Raw genomic sequence first — 24214 nt, 5'->3', positions numbered from 1 at the left:
TGGCCTCCAGGCTATCTCTAAATGGATCTGGTGCAAATGTGCCTCCCCTTTTTTCATTTGCATGCAATATCAGGTTAAAGTCGCCTGCAACTATGATATTTGGATCTCTTTCCCCATCAATGATATTCTTCAAATTATCCCAGCAAATTTCTTTTTCTATATAATGGTTAGGGACATAAACATTATATATGACCACTGTCTGATTACCTGTTCTGTTGTCAAGGGTAGTTTTGATCCAGTTTTGATGGGGATTTGTAGCAGTACAAATCCATTCGCTGCTGTCCCAAATAGTAACAATGCCTCCCGAGGCTCCTCTAGATTCGCTAATGCTTCCCAAGTATTGTTTCTGCTGGTCTATAATTTTTTTCATTTCATGCTGATCTTGTTTTGTTTCCTGTATCAGCATTATTTCTGGCTTCTCAGTGTAAGTTAAATCTCTGAGGGTAGCTGTTTTAGAGGGGTGCCCTAGACCCCTACTGTTCCATGAAAGGATTTTCAACATGGCACTTTGGGCGTGTGGAGAGGTGCTCGCCTCTCTTGATCTTTACTGCTTGTCTCTTTCTCTTGATGTCCAAGGATGAAGGACTCTATAGGAGTTTGTGTACCCATTGCTATGTCCTTTTGGGTGTTTTCGTCCCTGTGTTGTTTAGCGGATTTTCTGCTAGGGCTTGGTTTTTTGAAAGTATCACTGGATGCTCCATGTTCTTTAGATGAGCTTCTGGTAATCCTTGATGGGTGAGGCTCGAGAGGGGGTTGAGAGGAGATGGTCTGAGGATGAAGGGAGACAGGGGGCTCAGAGGAGGGGGGGTCAGGAATGGAATCATCAGAGGAGAGGATAAGGAAGGGGTTGGAGGAAGAGGGAAGGGGAGGATCGGGGAGGAGGGGTTCAGAAGGGGTGAGAGAGGGGGAGGAAGGACGCTGAACAGAAGGACCAGGATTGCCTGAGTCCTTGGAAGGCTTGGGGGGGGGGGGGCGATTTCTTCTTTTTGACAGGTTCCCATTATCCGTCTTGTTCTTCATTCTCTGCATTTACAATTTTAGTGCATCTGTTAGCAAAATGCCCGTATTCGTGACATACCTTTCATTTAAATGGTATCTGCTCATAGTCCAGTTGCTGTATATGGCTCCAATCGTCCACCTTTGACTTTATTGCTTTTGGTAATCCTCAACCAAAGTCCACTTCGACACAGATCCTTGCGCAGGCTTGCATGTTGTCCTTGGGCTCACTACGGTCAATGTATTTGCCAACGACATTCCCTATGGCCCGAACCAATTCATCTCCCCAGCAATGGAGAGGTAAGTGTGGGAGACGGACCCAAACTGGAACAACGCTAGGGATATCCAGTTCTGGATCGAAATCTGGGGTCCATTTGTTGAGGTAGAGACCCCTGGAATCCATGAAGTACGGCCCATTTCTGAAGATCAGGTCCTTGTTTGCTTTGGATTCGAAGTGGAATGTGTAGTACCCTCTTCCACAAAATCTGATTGATATCTTCCCTGAGATCTTATCTGTCCAATTTCTTTCGACCCATTTCTGAATGGTTCTTGGCGAAGGCCAGAGGCCTGTGAATTTCCCTATGAGTCCTTTCTCGGCAAGAGATAGCGCTGCCATGGGAGGAAGGGTTGGAGGCAGCTGAACTTCCTGAAGAATGTCAAGTTTTTTAACGAATTTCGAAATTGCTGGTCTGGCGCGTTGGGGAGGGAGAGATTTTACCAGATCCGAGAAGGCTCTTTGAGGATCGTGATCCTCCTGAGGCAGATCTGGAGGGGCCATGGCTGGGGCCAAGGCCCAGGTCGCTGCGCTGCTCTGCTGTGGTCGATCTCCTAGGGTTCAGGTGCGCGCGGCTCCAGCAGAACGCGATAACCTCTTATGAAATTACAATATTTTATGAGGCAATTTTTCATCTATTTTTAGCTTTGGGGGCACTGCTCTCGAACCCTTTCTAGGGGGGAGGGGCTCCAAACATGCACCCCCCCCCCCTAAAGACCCCCCAAGCAGCAATAATGGGGGAATTGGGATCCAAACGCGACTGAAACAAGACCTCTAAATCAAGAAGATAATTAGGATCCACATCCAACAATCTCCCACTTGGAGATTGATTATATAAACTCCATCACTGCTTCACTTTCTGGATAATGCTTCCACTTTGGACCTAGTTGTTACCGGGAATAGTGTGTATGCAGAACTGCTAATCCCACTAAGGCTGGTAGCTAGCTTAGAAACAAATAAAGTAAAACTACTTTCGTTTTCCTTTATGAAAGATAGATGAGAGAAGAATAAAGGAGACCAACCTCTGTCTTGCGCTTGGTTCCTTGCTCGATTCCTCTCTCTTCTGATAGTCCTTTGCTACTTGCTTTCTCGTATACCCAGCTTCACAGAGTACCTATAGAATCAAAGCAGCATAACACTATACTAGAACATAGATCTATTATCATAAACAATCTAGGATCAGATGTAAATTAACCATACAAATGCATAAAACATAAATCACACAAGAGTATGGAGGAAAACTTGAATAGCTTTATTGATAATCAAGAAAGAGCCAAGAGAGTTACAACCAACCATTATGACCCAACATCATCCTCTCAGCAAGTGAGCCCTTCTTCACCTCATGAAAAGCTTAGATCGCCCAACACTATGATGTTGCCTCAAGAAACCAACAGCAATTCCTTACAAGATGCAAAATTCCAGCCTCTGGATCTCTGGGATGAGGGATCCAAATATAGATGTCTGCAAGGGAGATGAGTCAGCTTGTGATTTGATTAGTGTCTTCCCTCTGATAGTTCTTGCTTCCACTTGGAGATTGATGATCTCTTACTCATCCCTGGTCGAATTCAGAGAGGCAAGTGTCACAGGAGAAGTTTCTGGAAGATTCCATGCTTCTCCACCTTGCGGATTGACACTGCCATTTGTACCTTCTCACCCATCACACCCCATAGAAGGGGTTTTTGAAATGAAACGCACCTACTGTGTGTATTTAGGTGAGATGCAATGCACTTTGCCTATGGAGCAGGTGAAATGGTCCAGTTTTGACCAGTTCTGAGCAGTTTTTCATGGAGAACTTCTGGGAGAAGCTGCAATCAGATGACCTTGTTCTTTTAGGGGTTGGAACAACACTTTTAGGGACTTAGGAGCCCTTAGTTTATGGACATTTATGCTTGGGGTTGCAGTTCCCGAAAATGTCTATAACATTTTCCCCCTAAAGCATGAGGTCGTTAATCTTTTTTGATGTCGGGTGAAATGCTTTATCATGAGGATCCGAAGTTCTTTCAAGCTGGAATGAGACCTGTAATAAGATACAATACAATACATTATCTTCATAATATTTTCATGATCTATCTAAGGCGGGCATTCCCATGCTCAGATTTATAAATTCATTTTCATGTACATAGGATATACAATCGTTTGAGTGTAGATTGATGATTCTGGTAGAGCCATCATCCCTTAGATTGGATGATTATCTGTGCAGCAATGATGTACATTTGATGTATTTATTTTCCTGAATATATATCGCAGCCCGGATGGATGAAACTAGATCCGGGGTCTTCAATCTCGTTCGATCTTCACTCAAAGTACAAGTCGATCCATGTGAGAGATGTTCTGGAGTCGAACATGGAAAGACATCGCCTGATTACCAGCCAATGATGTAAGCTGTTAATAGGCGCAAGAGGAATCACCGATAATGATAATGATCCTCAAGGTATTGCAGTATAATTCACGTGGTGTGAATAAAGGACTTGGCGTTGAACACCACGCAAAATCTTTCGGTCGAAGGTCATTGATGTAAACCTGTCACCGGAAGAGAGAAACTTGCCATTGAGGCATGCAAGCTTCAAAGTACTGAAAGGGGTGTTCCTAGACCGACTTCTTGGATAATGAGCTGATGTCGACAAGAAGCGATCCGTCATAGGAGGGCCTTAATGAATGCCACATCAATGACATGGAATGGAGCAAATGATTTTAATGGAGGTGAAAATGATCTGGTGATATAAGGTTCAGGGTGGTGGTCATGAAAGAATGGAGCGTAAATGTATTGCAGCGGGTGAGACACAGGTGAATTCTCTGAGTAACTTCTCTTGAACATATCGGCAACACTAACATGATGGATTGGTAGCATTAACCCCGAGTGTGGATGGTGTGATGTGACCATGGTGATGTGACCGGTGAATGAAACAACCCAACCCGACTTGGATGCAGAGTGAAAGTGTCATGTTCAAGAGCGACTTGCTACCAACAAAGTTTCTTCAAGTTTTCTTCCCAATTTTTCCCTAGTCATTTTTGACCAGTACCTCTTTATTTTTGTCAAGCTTGAGGAGGATAACATATGCTTGTTCTATAATTTTCCCTTCAGGCAAACCCATCGCTATGTTTTAACGAGCCTAGTGATAGTGAAACTTGTTCTTGTCTATTATGGACAAGTTTGTCGCTATTAGGTTTTAACGAGTTTAACGACAAAGATAACTCGGTCCTTTTCAATTTTAGAGAGTCTGAAAAGGGACGTAAAGGAAACTCCAAAAATCCTTTTTCGTCATCTAATCCCTTAGGTTTGAAAAAGTATAAAACAATACAGAAGGGATGAATTTTTGGTACTTTTAACGAGCCGAACAAAAAAAGTGCTCGATCTTTTTGTGTAATAATCCCTCAGGTCCAAAAAGATTAAAATCTAAAAGAGGGATAACACTTCCGGTCACTTTAACGAGCTGGAGAGGCCAATGGCTCAACAATCTTTTCATATTTTACGAGTCAGTTGAAAAGAGCTTAAAGGAGACTCGTTTTTTGAGGAACGAGTGATAAATTCGGGTAGCAACTGATTCCAGGTAAGGTTTGGAATTTCCCAATCACGACAGTGTTACAAGGATGGCTAATAAAATCACTTTTCGCAGCTATTCCTCAAAAGGGGTAAACAATCAAGTGGAGGTGAATGATCGGCCAATACAAAGTGGAGGTGATGATGAGAACACGACCAAGGCTTCAAAGGCTGAAGTACTACATTCACGATGGTTATTTACCGGAAATTGGTTCATTTTTTAATGAGCTTAAACGCTTGGGGAAACATTTGCTCATTGCTTATGTTTATTTTTTAACGAGCATGAAGTCCACGTTAAAACTGCTCGATATAACGGTCATTTCTTGACTTTACCATAAATAGCTTTGTTCCTTCAAATATTGTACTGCATGCTCAATAGCTTCATCAAACTAGTTAGAAATGAACAATATATGTTTGAAAAATGAGCTAGGACACTAATATTTTACTCGAATTACGTAAAAAGTAATTTAAAAGTGCTTTTACCTCTCATTTTACCATTTCATTTGAACTTTGGCTTGTTGGAGCTTTGGAGGTGCTTTCCCCCTTGATTTTCACCAGCTGATTCTGGGAGATACTGTGGACGATTTTCGGCGCCGTCTGGACCAGGTAGGAGCTAAACCTGAGCTCTTTCATTTCATCCTTTCCATTTTTTATTCTGAGCCTGATTTCTGGTTTTTCTGAGCCTCTAGGGTTTGAAAAACTCGCCCTGGCTCCATCGCACCCTTTCTATATCGAAAAGTGTGTTGCATGTTGGCCTGTCCACTGGCCAATTGACATGCAATGCACCCAGAACACTACTGTAGGTGCGATGAGCGCAAGGAAGGAAATTTATGCACAGTTTTCAATGGAAATTTTTTCTTGTTTCTCATCAAATCAGGATCTAACTCTTCTCTTATTTGTTTTCAGAGATTTATTGGAGCAAAATGACCATTACATGGCGAGAACGTGAGCATGAAGAAGATGACATGCTTGCTTTACATGATCTGGTTAAAGTAAATGCATTGCGGAACTGTGGCCTGCTGAAGTTTTTCCGCATCTCTAGCATGAGGCAACAAATCAACTTGCTGCAGTATTTGCTCAATGTTTGGAACCCTATCAGCCAGGTGTTCCATATTAGGGGCAAATCCATCCCCTTGACTGTCGTGGACATCTATTTTCTGACCGGCTTATCGAGGCGGGGTGCCCCCATCTCCTTATCAGGTTCAGCCCGTGGGGGTGAATCTGTGAGAGATTACATTCGCAGGTATTGCAGAGAGGGATCTCAGCCAAGTAAGGACGGCAAGATCATCATCTGAGATGTCACTGATAGGTCACTGAGGACCATTCTGTTCACCTTTGGTAGGATGGCTGGTGGTGCGGCTCTTCATGTGGCCAACCGGTCTTATATGCACTATGCCTTGGAATGTCTCGAACCGAAGGTGTTCAATTGGTGTGATGCAGTACTCCTTGTGATGAAAGAACAATTGACCAAGGTGAAAAATGGAAGATTGAAGAACTTTGGATATGGTTCTATTTTGATCGCCTTCGCCTTGGAAAAGATACCACTGATGTAGCCGCAGTATATTGCACTTGGTTTACCTCCACCGATTGAACCACGTATGCAAAGATGGGTTGACCATATGTCTAGGCATGCTGGTCAGTCTCAGATTTATTTTTCTGATACCTTCTTTGGGTGGTTTGATCGTCAGGAGATGGTTTATTCCGAGTATCCATATGCTGGTATGGACTTCCGGGGTGACCCGGATTTGGTACTGTTGGCTGCCAAACAGTGGGGTGCCATTGGTAAATTCTTGACCATATTTCTGTTTATCGTTTTTCTTTTATAATGTCCTCATGCTTTACTCTGTCAAGGCTAATCAAAACTCATGTGCTCATGCAGATGTTGGTCCCGTTCAGCCAGTAGTACGCCTGAGAGTGCCAGCTGCCGCCCCAGCAGGAGAGGTTGTGGGAAGGGTTATCCTTCGCGACCTTGATGTGGCCGAGACTCTTTCAGCATTACAGGATCAGGTCGAGGGCCTCACTCTCGGTATTCCAGATGTGAGGACTGATGAGCTGCCTTTGAGGTTGCAGCGACATACTACTGGCGTGCCAAGTCGATGGACTAGGCTTTTACTTATGATTGCACAGGCTGTGACTTGTTATCACCAGCATCATTAGACTAGGGTGCCCCCTAGCGTTTTGAGTTTTGGGTCATTTGACCAATTTTGTCTTGGTTACAGAACATTATGTGTAAACCATAAACAGTTATATATATATTTTTGATTTTCGGAGTTTTATTTTGGTTAAGTTACATGATCCTGATGCAAATATTGATGAGATGCTTCTTTTTATAAATGTTGCAAATGTCTATCTAACACATAATTTACCAATGAGTCAGTTAATGTGTTTAAGCTTCTGGAAATATGTTGATATTGAATAAAATCAAATTGCCTTTCCAAAATCTTGACCCTTAGGAACATGCCATAGATAGCTAGATTTCGGACGGAGTAGATACCAGTGAGTTGTAGTATGACGAGCTGTGAGTCTAGCCTGACGACCAGTCAGTGTATGCCATGTGTGATGGCATCAGAGAGAATTTTTATCAACGCGCTATATTCAGCAATGTTATTCGTTGATCGACCAATACATACCCCTATGAAACTCACTAACTCGCTGCTTGGATAAAAAATGGCCCATGCCGCAGAAGATAGGTTCCGCGAACTACGACTTGCTCCATCGGCATATCCAACAAAAGATTCCAATAGGTTCGACATCTGCGACAAATGTGAAAAGTGGATTTACTTGACCAAAAAAAATACTTTAGCGAAAACAAAAATGTAACAAAAGCATATAGGTTACCACACTGAATCATGCGTAGTAACGCTTAAGGTACAACCCATTCCGAGGTTGTGCTAGTGGAATCCCGTCATAATCCATTAACTCGTAGGCTCCTTTTGCTAACACTCGCTTAACAATATAGGGGCCCATCCATAAAGACTTGAATTTACCTGCTCCCAATTTATCGGATTCTTGGTCATAAAGCAAGACCAAGTCACCTTCTGAGAAGACACGGGGTTTGACATTCTTGTCGAACTGTGCCTTGACTCGTTTCTTATGGGCTTCGTTAGCCAAAGTGGCATCACGATGGGTTTCATCCAATTAGATTAGTTCCAAGAAACGAGCCTCCTCTTCCGAAGTTCTAGGGAGAAGGTTGATTGCGAGTTCCTTACCAATGTTCGGTATGCCCACAAGGCTGAGACATGATTAGGTGCCAACTCCTTTTGTGGACTCCAATCATCCTTTGCAGCATGCGCTTCAGGACCTTGTTGATTGCTTCAACTTGTCCATTGGCCTGCGGGTAATATGGAGTAGAGCTGTCGTGAGACAACCCTAATTTGGCAGCTAATTTGGCCATCATGTGATTGCGAAAATGCGATCCATGATCTGTGACTATAGCCTGTGGAACACCAAATCTGGCGACTACATGATTGAAATGGGCATCGCCTCAGCCCATTTGGTAAAATAGTCAACTGCGACTATGATATACCCATGCCCCCCAGTCGAGGTGGGGTTACATGTCATGAAATCGATGCCCCATTTGGCGAATGGCCCAACAACAACTATTGGTTGCAGAGGTGCGGGTGGTCTTCTGGTTTTGCTATCGAAAATTTGACATGCATGGCAACTTCTGACTGCGATTATGCAAGCTTTGAACATTGTTGGCCAGAAGTATCCTGCTCATAAATTTTTTTGCACTGTAGCGTAACTGGATTGATGCCCCCCACACGCGCCTGAATGGCAATCATTCAGGGCTTTTTCAGCCTCCTCATGGGTGAGACACCTCCGTAGAACTGTATCGACACCACAACGGTAAAGTGTATCGCCAATGATCATGTAGTATTTTGATTGGTATCGAATACGTTTTTGTTCGAAGCAGGAGGTATTAGGCCTATATTTTTGGGTTTGGAGATAAATGATTATATCTCCATACCACGGATTGCTTGAATATATCAGAAACAAAGATTCATCCACAATTGTTTCTTCAGATGTTTCATCGTTGGATGACGATGGGAGATCGCATAATAATTCTGCGAAAACCAGGGCTTTCTTTGACTTGGATTTTACAAATTCCAGATCAAACTCTTGTAGAATTGCTATCCATTTTGAATATTTTCCCCCCAGCAACTGTCGCGACAATATATAAGTCATGGGGTTGCAATCTGACAGAATGGTAGTTTTTCGAAAGAGGACATAGTGTCGAAATCTCTGTATCGCTTGAACAGCTGCGAGTGCTAGCTTTTCAACATAACAATATTTGCTTTCTGTATCATTTAAGTTCTTACTCAAATAATATATAGGATGTTCAATTCCGTTGTCTTCTTGAACTAAAACCATTGCGATGGTTGTATCCACTGCAGCCAGATATAGGTTAAAGTATTTTTGATAATCGGGAGCGTACATTAATGATGCTTTCATTAGGGATTCTTTTAAAGCATCAAAGGAAGCTTGCGCAACCTGATCCCAGACGAAGGGCACTTCCTTTTTCAATAGACATGTATAACCTTTCGCAAGTTCAGCGTAATTTGGAATGAACCTCCTCAGAAAGTTTGCTTTCCCTTGGAGTTTCTAAATCTGAAGCAAATTTGAAGGTGGAGGCAAATTTATGATTGCCTGAACCTTACATGGGTTGAGACGAATCCCGTCTTTTGAGACTACAAAACCAAGTAAACGACCAGAACTAACACAGAACACACATTTGTGTGGATTGAGTCGTATCTTATAGTGTCGACAACGTAGAAATATCGCTCTTAAATGCTGCAGATGGTCAGTCCGTTTTCGCGAATGAGCCAGAAGGTCGTTGAGATATGGTTGAACGATGTTTTTGATGTCATGGAAGGCATAATTCATTTCCCTTTGAAATGTTGCCCCTGCGTTCTTTAAACCAAAGGGTAATTTGCGATATGCGGATGTGCCCCATGGACAAATGCATGCAGTCTTTGACTGGTCCTGTGGGCGGATATTTATTTGATTATACTCAGAGAATCCATCCATAAATGAAAATATTTCGCATCCGGCGCACTCATCAATTATCTGGTCAATGAAGGGTGTAGGGTAGTTGTCTTTTGGACAAGCTTGATTTACATCCCTATAATCGACGCACACTCTAATCGTTCCTTGTTTATTCATAACATGAACAATGTTCGATACCCAATCGGTTAGAGGAACCGGGTAAATGAAACCAGCATGGAGAAGTTTTTCAATTTCTGTCTTGATGGCAGCGGCTTTCTTGGGGTGCACCTGCCGTAGCCGTTGTCGTACTAGTTTGACATTTGGATACATCTTAATTTCGTGTTCAACGATACTCGAGTCAATGCCTGGAATTTTATTATATGACCAAGCAAAGACATCTCTAAATTCGCGAAAAAGAGCGTTATATATTTCCAGTTCTAAAGGAGAACAACATTTGCCAGCATAAATATTCTCTACAACATCTGTTTTGGTCGAGATATTTATGGCGATAGTCTCTTCAATGTTGGACAAGTTTCGCTCGGAATCCACCATGTTTACAGTATTCAATAGGAAATAAAAAACTGAAGGATGATGAAGGTCATCAGGAGTATCTTCTTCACAATCCGGAAGAAGGGAATGATGGTGGTAATCTTCCCATGGTGCCCCTTCAATTACCATTGATTGAACAATTCCTTCGTCGGTGTAATGCACCCACGACCAAGGATCTGAAGGGGTGCCATATTCCTTAGACCTATCTATCCAAACGCTTGATGAGTGTTGATTTGGGTCTGCTTCCCATGCTAGGAACATTGATTGCTACAATATTTCCATTGGGCTTGGAGGCAATACCTGCGTATGATCCATGTTTATATCATTTTCTGAGATCTTTTCAATCGAAGATATCATATTGCAGGTTCCTACCGATGCTACTTCCGCCAGATTTATTGGAGGCGGAAGGGAAAAAGTTCCCATTAATATAGGGTCTTTTAGTAGGCCTACTCCGATATTTTGAAGCGAATGGGGGCTTCCATGGATCATTGGAATGCTTCCCGTAACTTGAGAACCATTTGGGAGGAAAGTTTGTTGATCGACGATTGTAATCCCTCCTTGAAAGGGAAATGCAATCTTCCTAAAATAGGTCGACACAACAGCAGCCATAGCATATATCCATGGTCTTCCCAGTAGGATGTTGTAATCGAGGTTTCCATCGATTACTTCGACATCTATTTCTACTGTTTTCCCTCCTAGTTCAACCTGCAAGTTACTTAGAATACCATATGGGGTATATGTTCGTCCGTCGAATGCTTTTAATGTCGTCGAAGATCGTGACAAGGTTGGAGACTCTAAAGTTTTCCAGCAACTCATTAACATAATACATGTAAATGCCCCCTCATCAATAATTGTGAACAATTTTGTTGAGGGTTTTCACTTGAATGAGGAAAGCTAGTTGAGCTGGTAACTGAGGATCGTATCCTTTATGATTAAAGGACACAAGATTTGAATCCTTTGGGTCTATCCCACCGATAGCTGATAATAAAGCCTGCTTTTGGGATGGGCAATTTTGTAGTACCTCAAGTGTCAACATAGCTGATGGCGATTGGGCCAGATCTTCCACTATATTATAATGTTGTGCTACTCTAGCACGAGGATCAAATGTCGACTTGTGTACTACACCCTTTGGCGGTTTTATTGTCAGCTCAGGAATGATGGGCGGCGCAACTTCTGTCGAAGTTGTTGTCGAACCACTAGGTTGATCTTTATCCTTATTGTTCGACAGCTGTGGATTCCCGTAATCTTTTTTCCTTGTCGATATCAAAGCATCATTTTGCTGTTTGGAAACCGACAACATCAGCACTTGAGACGGGGAAGCATTTCCACTGCCAACCAGATTTGTTCCTGGATTCGGAAACGGATCAGTTTATACTGCCAAGGTTTTTGAATTCTTGAAGAATTTTCTAAGCTCAGCTCTGTGTGGACAATCTGATGCCCAATGATCCTCATCGCATATAAAGCATGGATTTTTTGGTTTCCTATTTCCAAGAGGGTTTGCAGAAGATTTTTCAGGTGATGATTCCTCCTGTTTCTTCTTCTTCCCTTTGTTTTTCTTCTTGCCTCCTGGTTGCTTGGTTTCTTTGCCTTTATCTATCGAGACGACATTTACTTCTGAGGCAAGAAGTTCTTGTTTTGCATTTTGACTGGAAATCTTACGGGCCTTTTTAGATGTAGCCTTTTTCGATTTCATGTCCGTTGCGCCAATCACGCCATCACTGGCATGAGAGTCATTATTTGGTTTAGGAGGAGGAGGGACCGAGAATTACGGTCTAGGAGTGTCAGGTATTTTATCGTAGAGCATGCCAGATTGAGTGTAAATCAAGTCTAAATATTGTGCACGAGCAATAACTTGCTCTTCAGTGACGACTTCCCCTTTTGCAACATCTTCTGTAATGGAAGGTAACAAATACTTAATAAACCATTCAGCTAAAAGTTGATCAGGAACATACGTTTTTACCATTCTACGATGACGTCGCCACTCATGAATATGATCAGATATGTGAGTGGCCGTTGTTTGTGTTAGACTCCGTCTCATGTCAGAGATTGATTCTTCTTCAAAACCCTGTTTTGAAGAAGAAATCATTTAAATGTGCTGTTTAGATTATGTAATTTGTTCTCCAGCTCTTCAAAAGGCAGCAGCGACTTCAAACTCCTATTCCTGCACAAGCACAATTCAAAACATCAACAACACTCAGAGGCAAAAAACTATTTGGAGAAATCTCACTAGAGATCCCGAACACCTGTTTGGAAATGGTCATAAATGAATTATTTTACAAGAAGGAGTGGATTGGTCCATTTCTTCAGGCATTGACAGAACCCAAGTGGAAAATGGACATTATTTTGACCTATCTTTTGAAGTATTTCTCACGGTATATCACTAAGAGTGTGGGAACTGATATTAAAGCAACTGTCATACAAGATATCTTCAATTTCTTTTCAGCTGAACAAATGCAAGGAACATTTCAGCTGGTGCAGTGCTACTTCTTCGACAGGGTTTGATTCCAACAATTGTGGAACGTACTGCCACTATGTTGGAGGAATGGAGCAAATTGGTGTTGTCTAGTGAAGCAGAAGTTGAAGTGCTCAAGGAGTTCCGCAATCTGACAGCAGATGTTCTTGCTCACACAGCATTTGGAAACAGTTATGAAGAGGGAAAACACTTTTTCAATATACAGGATCAACTAATAATACTTGCAGCTGAATCATTTCGTAGAGTTGATATTCCAGGCTTCAGGTGATAATTTGGAGTTTCGATGGAAGCACCATCATACAATCTCAAACCACTCAAATGTATTATAAATATAATCGCTTTTGGTTATACACAAATTTTCTCTCCAGATTTTTATCTTTTGGTGATAACAGTAACTTCAGAAGATTTGTAATATTTATTTGACCGGGAGAGATGGGATTGCTGCAATGGAATATTTATCCTCCCTTTCAAGCTCATCTGCTGATGTATAGTTTAGATAAGTGATGCCTGTAATTTTCTTGATCTGAAATATACTATATAGTGTGCCATGATTTAGAAGATTTTATAATATGCGGCACTGGCTTTTGTAATGTGTGAGAGTGGCCTCCTCAACAGATTCCTGCCTACAAGAAGGAAAAGGCAATGTTGGAAGTTGAAAAAGGAACTCAGAGGATGCATTGTGCAGGTCATTGAAGCTAGGGAAAGAGAATTCAATTAATGCTGGAAAATTGATGTTACAGATTGATAGGTTTGGTCGTTTTAAAGTGTGGCATGGTGGTGGATCACTTTTAGTTGCTGTGTCATTTTCCTGTGTGTTCGGGACTTGCTTGGTATGTACAATTCTTGGGACGAACTCTATTACAGTACGCACAATTGGATATAGTATCTTTGCTGCAATCTTCAACATTGGATGGGCTACTACTCAAGTCTCTCACATGGCAATGGTGAATTGCGTCACAACAAATTCTACTAGTAGGGTGGCTCTCTCAGCAGTTGTCATAATGCTTTTACCATGGTTGCAAACCTTTTACTTTTTGCAATTGCATTCATCGTGTTCAAATTTATATCAGGTAATGATTCTGTTGGCATTGAGAAACAGTATCGCTGGATTGCAGTTTTATCAATCATTATTGGCAGCCTTTTTGTGATCATATTTCATGTTGGGGTTAAAGAGCCGAGGTTGCAACATCACAAAGAACCGAAAAGTTGGAAAAGGATTTCATGGTTTTACTGGTTCAAAAAGGTTTTTTATTTATCAGGTTGCTTTGGTTTATATGCTTGCTCGAGTTATAACGAATGTTTCACAGGCCCTGCTTGCTTTCTACCTTATAGATGATCTACATATGCATGAGTCCTCTAAGGCTGTGGTGCCTGCTATTATCTACATTTGCAGCTTTATGGCCTCCATATTTTTGCAGGAGTTAAAATGGACTAGATATCGACTTAAAGCCTTTTTCCCAGTGAATGTTCCTAGCGGTGATCCTCATTTATGGGTTTCAGAGGAAGATGATCCAGACAATTAGCATGTGCAGGTTTTCCGTTCAATTGATTCTGGATCAGTAAAAGGTGTTCCAAAATCTGTCACAGAAGCACAAAGTCAGAATCTTATCTGTGGACAAGATCTGGTTATAGACGCAAGTACGCAGTGAATAAATTTGTTTCAGAGGGAGATGCTGTATCAGTTTTTGAGACTATCAATAAGTGAGGAATGTGATTAATTGAGCTTACAGGGCCAAAGATTGAATTGACATGTATATAAATCAGACCTGCTTTGTTGTAATGGCGTGGACCAATATTGCTATGCATTGAGCATTATTGTAGATTCAATGTTGAGTTGAATATCTGGGTTGAGTGTTGGGAATGTATATGCGCACAAATAAATCGTGACCAAGGTGTGGTCAAATCCTTGGCGAGAATTTCCATCTCTGTGCTAATGAATCAAAACACTAATCGAAGTGAAGAGATTGCTATTTGAAATAAAATCAAATGCTGTGAACGTTGAGTTCCATTGCTGGATGAGATCAAATGTGCAAGTCAAACGAAACCCTGTTGGTTGAAGATACATGTGAATGTATGGAGAAATATTCGCTGAAGCAGAGGAACGTGGTCATACTTGGGATAGGCGTTGTTTGATAGCTGGCATTGGTCGCCTAGTTTTAATCCGGGCTCTTAAGCTGCTAGAGCAACGTGGGAAAATTTGGCTCACGTCTTTGACACCTGGTCCTTCACTTCAGCCAAAAATAAATAAAGACACCTGTTACCAGATGAATAGGATTCGATTCCTATTTCCAGACTTTATTCAACGAGATCTGCGCTCCATGTTTATTAGTCATCAGAGGATTTTTAGAGGGACGTTGTATTATTTTAGGATAGAAAGCTGTTCTCTTTTCTAATTTATTGTAATTGTTCAAACAGCGCCCGGATTGTGGGTCGATCTGTTGTTTTTATTTTAGGATAGTTTATAAAAAAATTCATTTGTAAAAAGAGAGGGGAGATTTTCTGAGTGCTGAGTGCTGGAACAGAGCTTTCATTGTACAGTTTTTGGCAGAGAATTTAATGGAATTTCACAGCTCTGTTTGCTGAGATTCATGTGGTATGACAATTTAACATTAGTTTTTCCTCTGTTACATATGTAAACCGTTATGTTTCATTTCATTTCATGATCATTTCTAGCTGAACAAATGAAGTGTTTAGGTAGGAATTCATAGTATTATATGCTCCTCCTATAAGTTTGTTCACGTTCGATGTTTTCTTCTGTTTGACAAGGATTCATCTCCTATGCCCTTGTCAGCTCCTCACCAGTCTTGCCATCTCATTTAAAATCTAGATTTGGTGTTAAATTGCTTGCCTACCTTGCCTCAGTCGTCAACCTGTGTTGTTCATTATATTTCTCTGTTTGAAGCTGTGATTTTACCCATGCAGCCCAGAAAAACCCCGTCATTAAAAACCCCAAATCAACACTTCCTAATCAGTTTACTAGCCTAATATCAGTGTTACTTTTGTGGGTCATCTCGCCATTGAAGATTTAACTGAGATTGACCGGAGAGAGCCTTCTCATACCCCGTAGGGCTAGCTACGAGGTGAAATGGTTGGATGTTGCCTTGAAGGTTTACCTTCCTCAGCCTAGGGTGAAATCTCAAGCGCTAACAGTTTGTTTGAAATTGGTAAGAAGTTCTGTTCCCATTTCGTACCTTATCGGTAACTGAAAATGGGTTAAAAAGGTTGTGGCTAGGGTACTAAAGTTGTCAAACGAAGCTCTGGGCAATTTGATATACCATTTTGCTACCAGACCACTTAACGTCCTCTTAAAAAGGCGAATCCTAATCGAATCATCGTTTAGGGTGTTTGATGAACACCACATATGAAAGGTCATCACATGATTCGACGGAACTTCACCCAGATTTCCATTAAATTTAGGAATATCTGACGGAAGTTTATGCGGAATCGCTGGCCACCAAGGGGCGTAAGCGATTGGATCATTTGTTAATCGATTTAGATCCGGTAACTCTAAAGTCACCACGAAGGGTAATTGTTGATTCAGGTTAGGCGAAGCATACCCAGGATAAGATGGAATCGCCTGAGCAGTTGGTCTTTGCATACCAGCATAATGCATTTGATGTTGATAACTTTGGTAAGGTTGGTGGGCATAACCATTGTAGAATGGTTGATTTTGACTGTTTTGAATATACGACTGCCCACTATTTGCAAAGATTTGTTGCTCAGATCCTTGGTATACTTGTTGGAATTGCGGTTGTTGGTATTGCACTAGCTAGGGTTGTGAAGCCATGTGCTGTTGTCCGATACTAACTGTTTGACCAAGATGAGGGGTAATTATACCCGTTTGGGCCTGTGTCATTCCACCAGTCGGCGATTGTGGTTGAGTTGCAGGGTCAAGAGGCTGTTGCATTACAACCTGAGAAACCTGAGGTTGGCATACAACCGGCAGCGCTTGTACTTGCAACACCGTCACAATAGCTGGCATAGTTGGTATATTTGACATAGGTAAACATTTTTGCATTGAATATACAACTCTTGGTTGTTGAGGCAGTATCGGCACCTAACTGCTAGATGTAATTCCAGCATAACCTGAATTTTGTTGTGAACTCCCGTATGGTTGTCCTCCTGGAGGAGACAATGAAAGGGTATACTGCCCCCCATACGGCGGTAATCTGGTACTTAAAGGAATGGTTTGCCCTTGGGGATCGGACTGCCCAAATTGACACCCTGAAGGATCAATTTGCTGAGACTCAACATAAGATTTTCCTGATACTATTGCGGATGAACAAACAGGAACGGACCATACTGTCGAAATAGCCCATGAGTGGGCCCCTCCTAGTGATTGAGAGCTAGTTGGGATAGATGGTATACCATTGAACATCGTTGGAGTGACAACAGGAAGTTCTATCGTTGTTGTGTCGGATGACACAGTCCTAGATGTTGACGGTTGTTCAGACATTTCTAGTCTATCCAAAAGATTGCCTAGTGATTCTACAGGAGCTTCTGATGGCGGTAGACTAATTTCTGAAGAAGAAGGATACAAAGTGATCCCGACTCCAAATTGCGATGGAGTACTAGATGGAGGATCCTCTACAATTTCTTCTATAGCAATCAGACCAGGTGGAAGAGGTAGACCGTCAGGTCCGTAAAATATTTCTGGTGCCGAAGAAGGTATAGAATGTACAACGACAGATGTTTGGGGAATAACACCTTCTGAATCAGCTATAGATGGAACTGGTTTAGTAATACAAGTGTTTACCCTCAGACTAGGATCAATGCTACTATCCTTCGGTGGCTGCTGAACTTCTTCTGTAAAGGCAGGGATACCAAAAATGTTTGGAGTAACCGGAGTCTCCGATGGTGTTGGAACACTTGTTCTAACTTTACCAGGGGATTTAGAACCGGTTAAACGAGTTCGCTTTGTCCGTAATAGTTTCGATTCCGGAGACGAAGACAATTGACTCGTAAGCCTCCGTGAACGATGGGGTTTCAATTGACTTTCCTCCATGATTGCGGATTACTCGATCAACTAAAAATAAAGGGGAAGTATGTTTCTGAATTAGATGAATTTTAGACGCTTTGACACAACTTGTTTTTTCAATTTTAAAGAGTCGAGAAAAAACAAAAGATGACTCTAGTCGCCTTCGATTTTTAATGAGCCTGAAGTGACAAGTGCTCAGATGGACCTTTTTTGTTAAGGAGTTTGAAAAGGAATGGAAGGGACTGCTCTGGAAATCTAGGCAGAGGGATTACCAAACCAATCGCAAAACTATAGAATACTTTTTACAGTACGGCAGTCAATCTTCCCGAATGCTGTGTTTAGTGCACTGCGATCGATGGGGTGGAAGACACGGCTTCCTATGGATAAAGGATTAAGCCTATTGTGGTCTCCCAAAATATACTCGACGGTACGTGGGAGCACAAGTCTGTACTGGCACTTTTCGTCTCAAACTGGAGGAATCACCCAACCAACAATGAGAACAACAGTTACCAGGCTTTACGACGCCGGAATACGTCTCTAGCCTAGACTTCTAGATGTTGTGCGTTAGGTTCCAAAGCGTTGTTGGATTCATTAAATTTATTTTATAGTTGATCTTGCTTAAGAAATTTGCCTTTCAGGTTCACCGCGTGATGTAGATGTACAATTCCTAAAATGTAATCTAAGATGATAAACAATCGTTTTATCTTCTTTGTGAAATGAAAATCCTAGCTACTAAGGAAAGAGAAATGGCGTTCTTTCAGCAAAGAGCATAGAGCACACACTATATGCACTGTCCTAAATCAAACCAATCAAACAATCTAAATGCAAATGCACATGCATGTATTTGCTTTCAGCCTTCTTAATATGTGAATGATAAAAAGAAAGCTAATGCGCAAATCTGAATTATTTTTCAAAGCGACAATTACTAACAAGTTTCTTTTCAAAATCAAAATGAAGACGATGACAACACTTTGCGATTTGAAAACTTGCTTTCGACACTAGAAAAACTACTAATTCAGATCGAATACAATAGTAACAGGGTAGTCGACTATCAAGAACAATCAGATTCTCTTCTATGACTGAAAACGACACTTGCGACACTTTCAAATCAAGAAACGACAGTACAATTACGTTACTTCTTTGTAAAGGAGAACTGAAAATGACTCAAAAAATACATAAAAACATTTACAGTTCTTTGCACAATGGAGGCGGAATAAAAACAAGGAAATGGGTTTCAAATAGAGGTGTACTGACTATAGGCAGCAAAACTCTTGAATAGATCTGAAAAGAGTGAACACAGAAACCAAAATTTAGGAACAATGCCTAGTCTGTTCAGCGCACCTGTAACACAGTGAAACTGAAATGCACCGCACCTACTACACTCGGGAAGTGCGCTGAATTTGAGATTCACAGAACAGACAGTGCGTTGGACTAGGGACGAGACTTTGATTGGGTTCCGGATCACAGTTTGCAGTTCAGTTCATGGATTTTGGCCGAGCAAGTGGTAATTAGTAAATCAATCACAAGGGTAGATCTAAGGAGGTTACTAGAGCCACCATGAGGGCAATTAGAAAGCTTGTAAATCAATTGTTTAATTCATAAACAAAACCCGGAGATTGACTGAAGCAGCGTTGAAGGCTAGCTGGCTTGACTTCAATTTCCGTCTGTAAGTTTATAAAGTAAACAAATGTAGATAAACAATCAATTTATTCGCTCCCCAGTGGAGTCACCATTTTGTTACCAGGAATAGTGTCTATGCAGAACTGCTAATCCCACTAAGGCTCATAGCTACCTTAGAAACAAACAAAGTAAAACTACTTTCGTTTTCCTTTATGAAAGATAGATGAGAGAAGAATAAAGGAGACCAACCTCTGTCTTGCGCTTGGTTCCTTGCTCGATTCCTCTCTCTTCTGATAGTCCTTTGCTACTTGCTTTCTCGTATACCCAGCTTCACAGAGTACCTGTAGAATCAAAGCAGCATAACAATATACGAGAACATAGATCTATTATCATAAACAATCTAGGATCAGATGTAAATTGACCATACAAATGCATAAAACATAAATCACACAAGAGTATGGAGGAAAACTTGAATAACTTTATTGATAATCAAGAAAGAGCCAAGAGAGTTACAACCAATCGTTCTGACCCAGCATCATCCTCTCAGCAAGTGAGCCCTTCTTCACCTCATGAAAAGCTTAGATCGCCCAACACTATGATGTTGCCTCAAGAAACCAACAACAATTACTTACAAGATGCAAAATTCCAGCCTCTGGATCTCTGGGATGAGGGATCCATATATAGATGTCTGCAAGGGAGATGAGTCAGCTTGTGATTTGATTAGTGTCTTCCCTCTGATAGTTCTTGCTTCCACTTGGAGATTGATGATCTCTTACTCATCCCTGGTCGAATTCAGAGAGGCAAGTGTCACAGGAGAAGTTTCCGGAAGATCCCATGCTTCTCCACCTCGCGGATTGACACTGCCATTTGTCCCTTCTCGCCCATCGCACCCCATAGAAGGGATTTTTGAAATGCAACGCACCTACTGTGTGTATTTAGGTGAGATGCAACGCACTTTGCCTATGATGCAGGTGAAATGGTCCAGTTTTGACCAGTTCTGAGCAGTTTTTCATGGAGAACTTCTGGGAGAAGCTGTAATCAGATGACCTTGTTCTTTTAGGGGTTGGAACAACACTTTTAGGGACTTAGGAGCCCTTATTTTATGGAAATTTATGCTTGGGGTTGCAGTTCCCAAAAATGTCTATAACACTAGTTCTTGAAGGCCAATTGAAACTAAGCAACAACTCAATTTCTCCCTATTTACAACCTTTGTCAACATATCTACAAGATTTTGGCTAGTGTGTATCTTTGTAGCTTCAACTGTCCATCATCCAAAATTGATCGTATGAAATGATACCTGAGTTGTATATGTTTACTCTTAGAACAAAAGGCTAAGTTCTTTGCAAGATGAATGACACTATGGTTGTCACTATATAACCTGCTCATCTCCTGCTTCTTTTCTAACTCATCCACAAACTTTGTAACCAAATCGTTTCTTTACTAGCCTCTGTAGCAACAACATACTCTGCTTCCATTGTTGAAAGTGCATCAATGTTTTGCAATTTTGAAACCCAACTGATAGATGTTCCACCTACAATAAACACATATCCTATGGTACTCCTCCTATTATATCTATCACCTGCTATATCTACATTAACATATTCCTGTAGAGCAATGTTTGAACCTCCAAATCATAATTCTTGATTTGTGCTACCTCTCAAATACCTGAGAATCCACTTCACTTCCATCCAATGCTCTTTTGCCTGATTGTTCATATGCTTTCTTACAACTCCCACTGCATGTGCAATATTAGGTCTTGTACAAACCATTTCACACATTAAGCTTCCAACAATTGATATGTATGGAACTTTACACATATAATCCATATCTTCCTATGTTTTGGGACACATCTCCTTACTTAGTTTGAAATGGCTAGCCAAAGGTGTACTCATTGGTTTTTCATTTTGCATATTAAATATTTCCAACTCCTTTTCTATGTACTCACTCCGTGACAATGTTAATTTGTGATTTTTCCTGTCTCTAGTTATTCTCATACCAAGGATTTGTTTTGCAACACCCAAATCCTTCATTGCAAATGAATTTGCCAATGTTCCTTTGAGCACATTTATTTCCTGCAACAAGCATGCCATCTACATACAATAAAAATATAATATGTCTTCCATCATTTTTCCTTTTTAAAATAAACATAATGATCATAATGACATCAAATATAACCTTGTTCAGACATAAACCTGTCAAATTTTAGATACCATTTCCTTTGAGCCCGTATTAAGCCATACAAGCTCTTCTTCAATTTGCACACTAATTTCTCCTTCCCTTTGACCTCATGCCCTTGTGGTTGTTGCATATATATTTCTTCCTCCAAATACCATGGAGAAATGCTTTCTTTACATATAACTGCTCAATATGCAAATCTTCCACTGCCACTAGACTTAAAATAGTTCTGACTGAAGTAATTTTGACAATAGGAGAAAAAGTTTCATTAAAGTATATACCTCTATTTTGTACAAATCCCTTCGCCACAACTCTAGCCTTATACCATTGTTTACCTCCATCTTCTTCCTTCAACTTGTAAACCCATTTATTCTACAATGCTATTTTACCAACATGAAACTTGACTAAGTCCCAAGTCTGGTTCTACATCAAGACATCCATCTCTTCTTCCATGGCTTGCTCCCACTTCTTCCTGGTTTCTACTTGCATTTCTTCTTCATATCTTTCTGGTTCACCAACATTAGTCAACAATACATAATATAATGAAGGAGAGTATCACTCAGTGGGTCTACTTATCTTAGTGGATCTCCTAACACCAGTTTCAGGTGTTTGAGGTGCCTTTTGTTGTTGTGGCTATTGACCATTCTAATTTTTAGGAACCTTTACTTTTTTTGTGATCTCATCAAGCACTGTGTATTCTTTGTTTTCCTTTTCCTATTTCTTTCCCTCCATCTGATCCTTATACAAGACATTTTCATTGAATATGACATCTTTGCTCCTAATGATTTTGTGATTTTTATAATCATATAAGCGATAACCAAAATCATTTACACCATATCCAATAAATGTACATTTCTTTGATTTTTCCTCAAACTTTGTTTTACTTTCTTTATTGATGTGGATAAATCTTTTACAACCAAAAGTCTTTAAAAATGAGTAGTTTACCTTTTACCTTTCCATGCCTCCTTTGGAATACCACCAACCAAGGAACTTGAAGGCCCTCTATTATTAGATAAACAACAATATCTACAACATCTGGCCAAAATTGTAAGGGAAATCCTGCATGCAATCTCATGCACTTTATACGCTCCATGATTGTCATGTTCATCCTTTTTGACACACCATTTTCTTGTGGTGTTCTTGGAATTGTCTTCTCTCTTCAAATTCCATGATTTGAACAATAGTTATCGAACTCTTCATTGCAGTATTCACCTCCATTGTCTGATCTGAGACACTTCAACTCCTTTTATGTATCATTCTCAACCAAATCTTTCCATTTATTGAAAGTATCAAATACATCATATTTATTTTGAATACAATAAATCCAGGTTTTCCTGTTGCATCATCAATAAAAATAGCATAATAGTGATAGCCACCGAGAGATCATACTTGAGCAGGTCCCATACATCTGTATGAACAAGCTATAATTTTTCGCTCTTCTTTTCCTTCCCAACTTTGATAAATCTGAATCTCTACTATTTTCCATAAACACAATTTTCATAGAAATCCAAATCAACATGCTTCAAACCTGACAACAAATTTCTTGAGTGAAGAATCTGCATCCCCTTCTCACTCATGTGCCCGAACCTATGATTCCATAGTGCTATATATGCTCTTATGGAGGTTAAATCATTAATATAATTAGAAATATTAGTGCATAAATACAATGTACCGACCTTTTCTCCTTTTGTTATTACCAAGGATCCTTTAGTGACCTTCCAGATTTTGTCTGTAAAAATAGTTACACAACCTTCACCTCTCAACTGCCCCATTGAAATTAAATTTTTCTTTAGATATGGAACATGCCTTACCTCCTTCAATATCCATTGGTTCCCATTATGTTTATTTATAAAAACCTTACCTATTCCAATCATTTTACAGGCTTTCTCATCACCTAGATGAACCTGTCCAAAATATCCTTGAACATGGTCATGAAAATGTTTCCTATCAGGTGTGGCATGCAATGAGACCCCTAAATCTACCACCACGGCATAAATAATATTCTCTAATGAAAGAATAAAAGAGTATTGTAACACATCACCTATCACATTCAATTCATGATTTTTCTCTTTCTCTCCATCTCCTTCTTTTCCCTTCCGAGATTTACAATATTTCTTCAGGTGTCCTTTCTTCCCACATTTCTAACACACTATCAGTGATTTGTATTTGGATATGCCTTTTCTTGACTTACTATGATTTCCTGGGCTCCTTCATCTTTCCATTTTCTTCCCCTAGCCTCTGTAGTCAAAGAATTACCTGATGTCTCACCAGAGATTTTCCTCCACATTTCCTCGTTAAGGATGGAAACAACAACATCATCAAACTTTAAACTATTAGATCTAGAGACAAAGTTAATAATGGCCATAACTAAACCATTCCAACTTTCTGGTAATGAGCACAGAAACAATAGAGCCCAAACTTCATCATCAAAATTTACCCCTACAAAACTTAACTGTATGGTAACCGTATTAAACTCATTTAAATGATTAGCAACAAATCCACCTTCTGACATCTTCATATTGAACAAATGCTTCACAAGAAATACCTTATTCGAGGCTGAGGGTTTTTTATATAGTTTGGCCAATGTTGTCATCAAACCTTCTTTTGTCATTTCCTTTGAAA

At 40.5% G+C, this 24214-nt stretch overlaps 1 pseudogene; it reads left to right on the top strand.

The window, feature by feature from the left end:
• The first annotated feature begins 1772 nt into the window (after positions 1–1772).
• Positions 1773–14342, top strand: LOC149167483 (uncharacterized; annotated as a pseudogene).
• The last annotated feature ends 9872 nt before the right edge of the window (positions 14343–24214 follow it).

This window comes from Pinus tabuliformis, chromosome 5_1 (genome assembly GCF_031772625.1).
Source record: "Pinus tabuliformis cultivar Carrire ecotype Pingquan chromosome 5_1, CPIR1, whole genome shotgun sequence".
Lineage (NCBI taxonomy): Eukaryota > Viridiplantae > Streptophyta > Pinopsida > Pinales > Pinaceae > Pinus > Pinus tabuliformis.
Note: the sequence above shows the minus strand (reverse complement) of the source record. Positions and strands in the feature narration are given on the sequence as shown.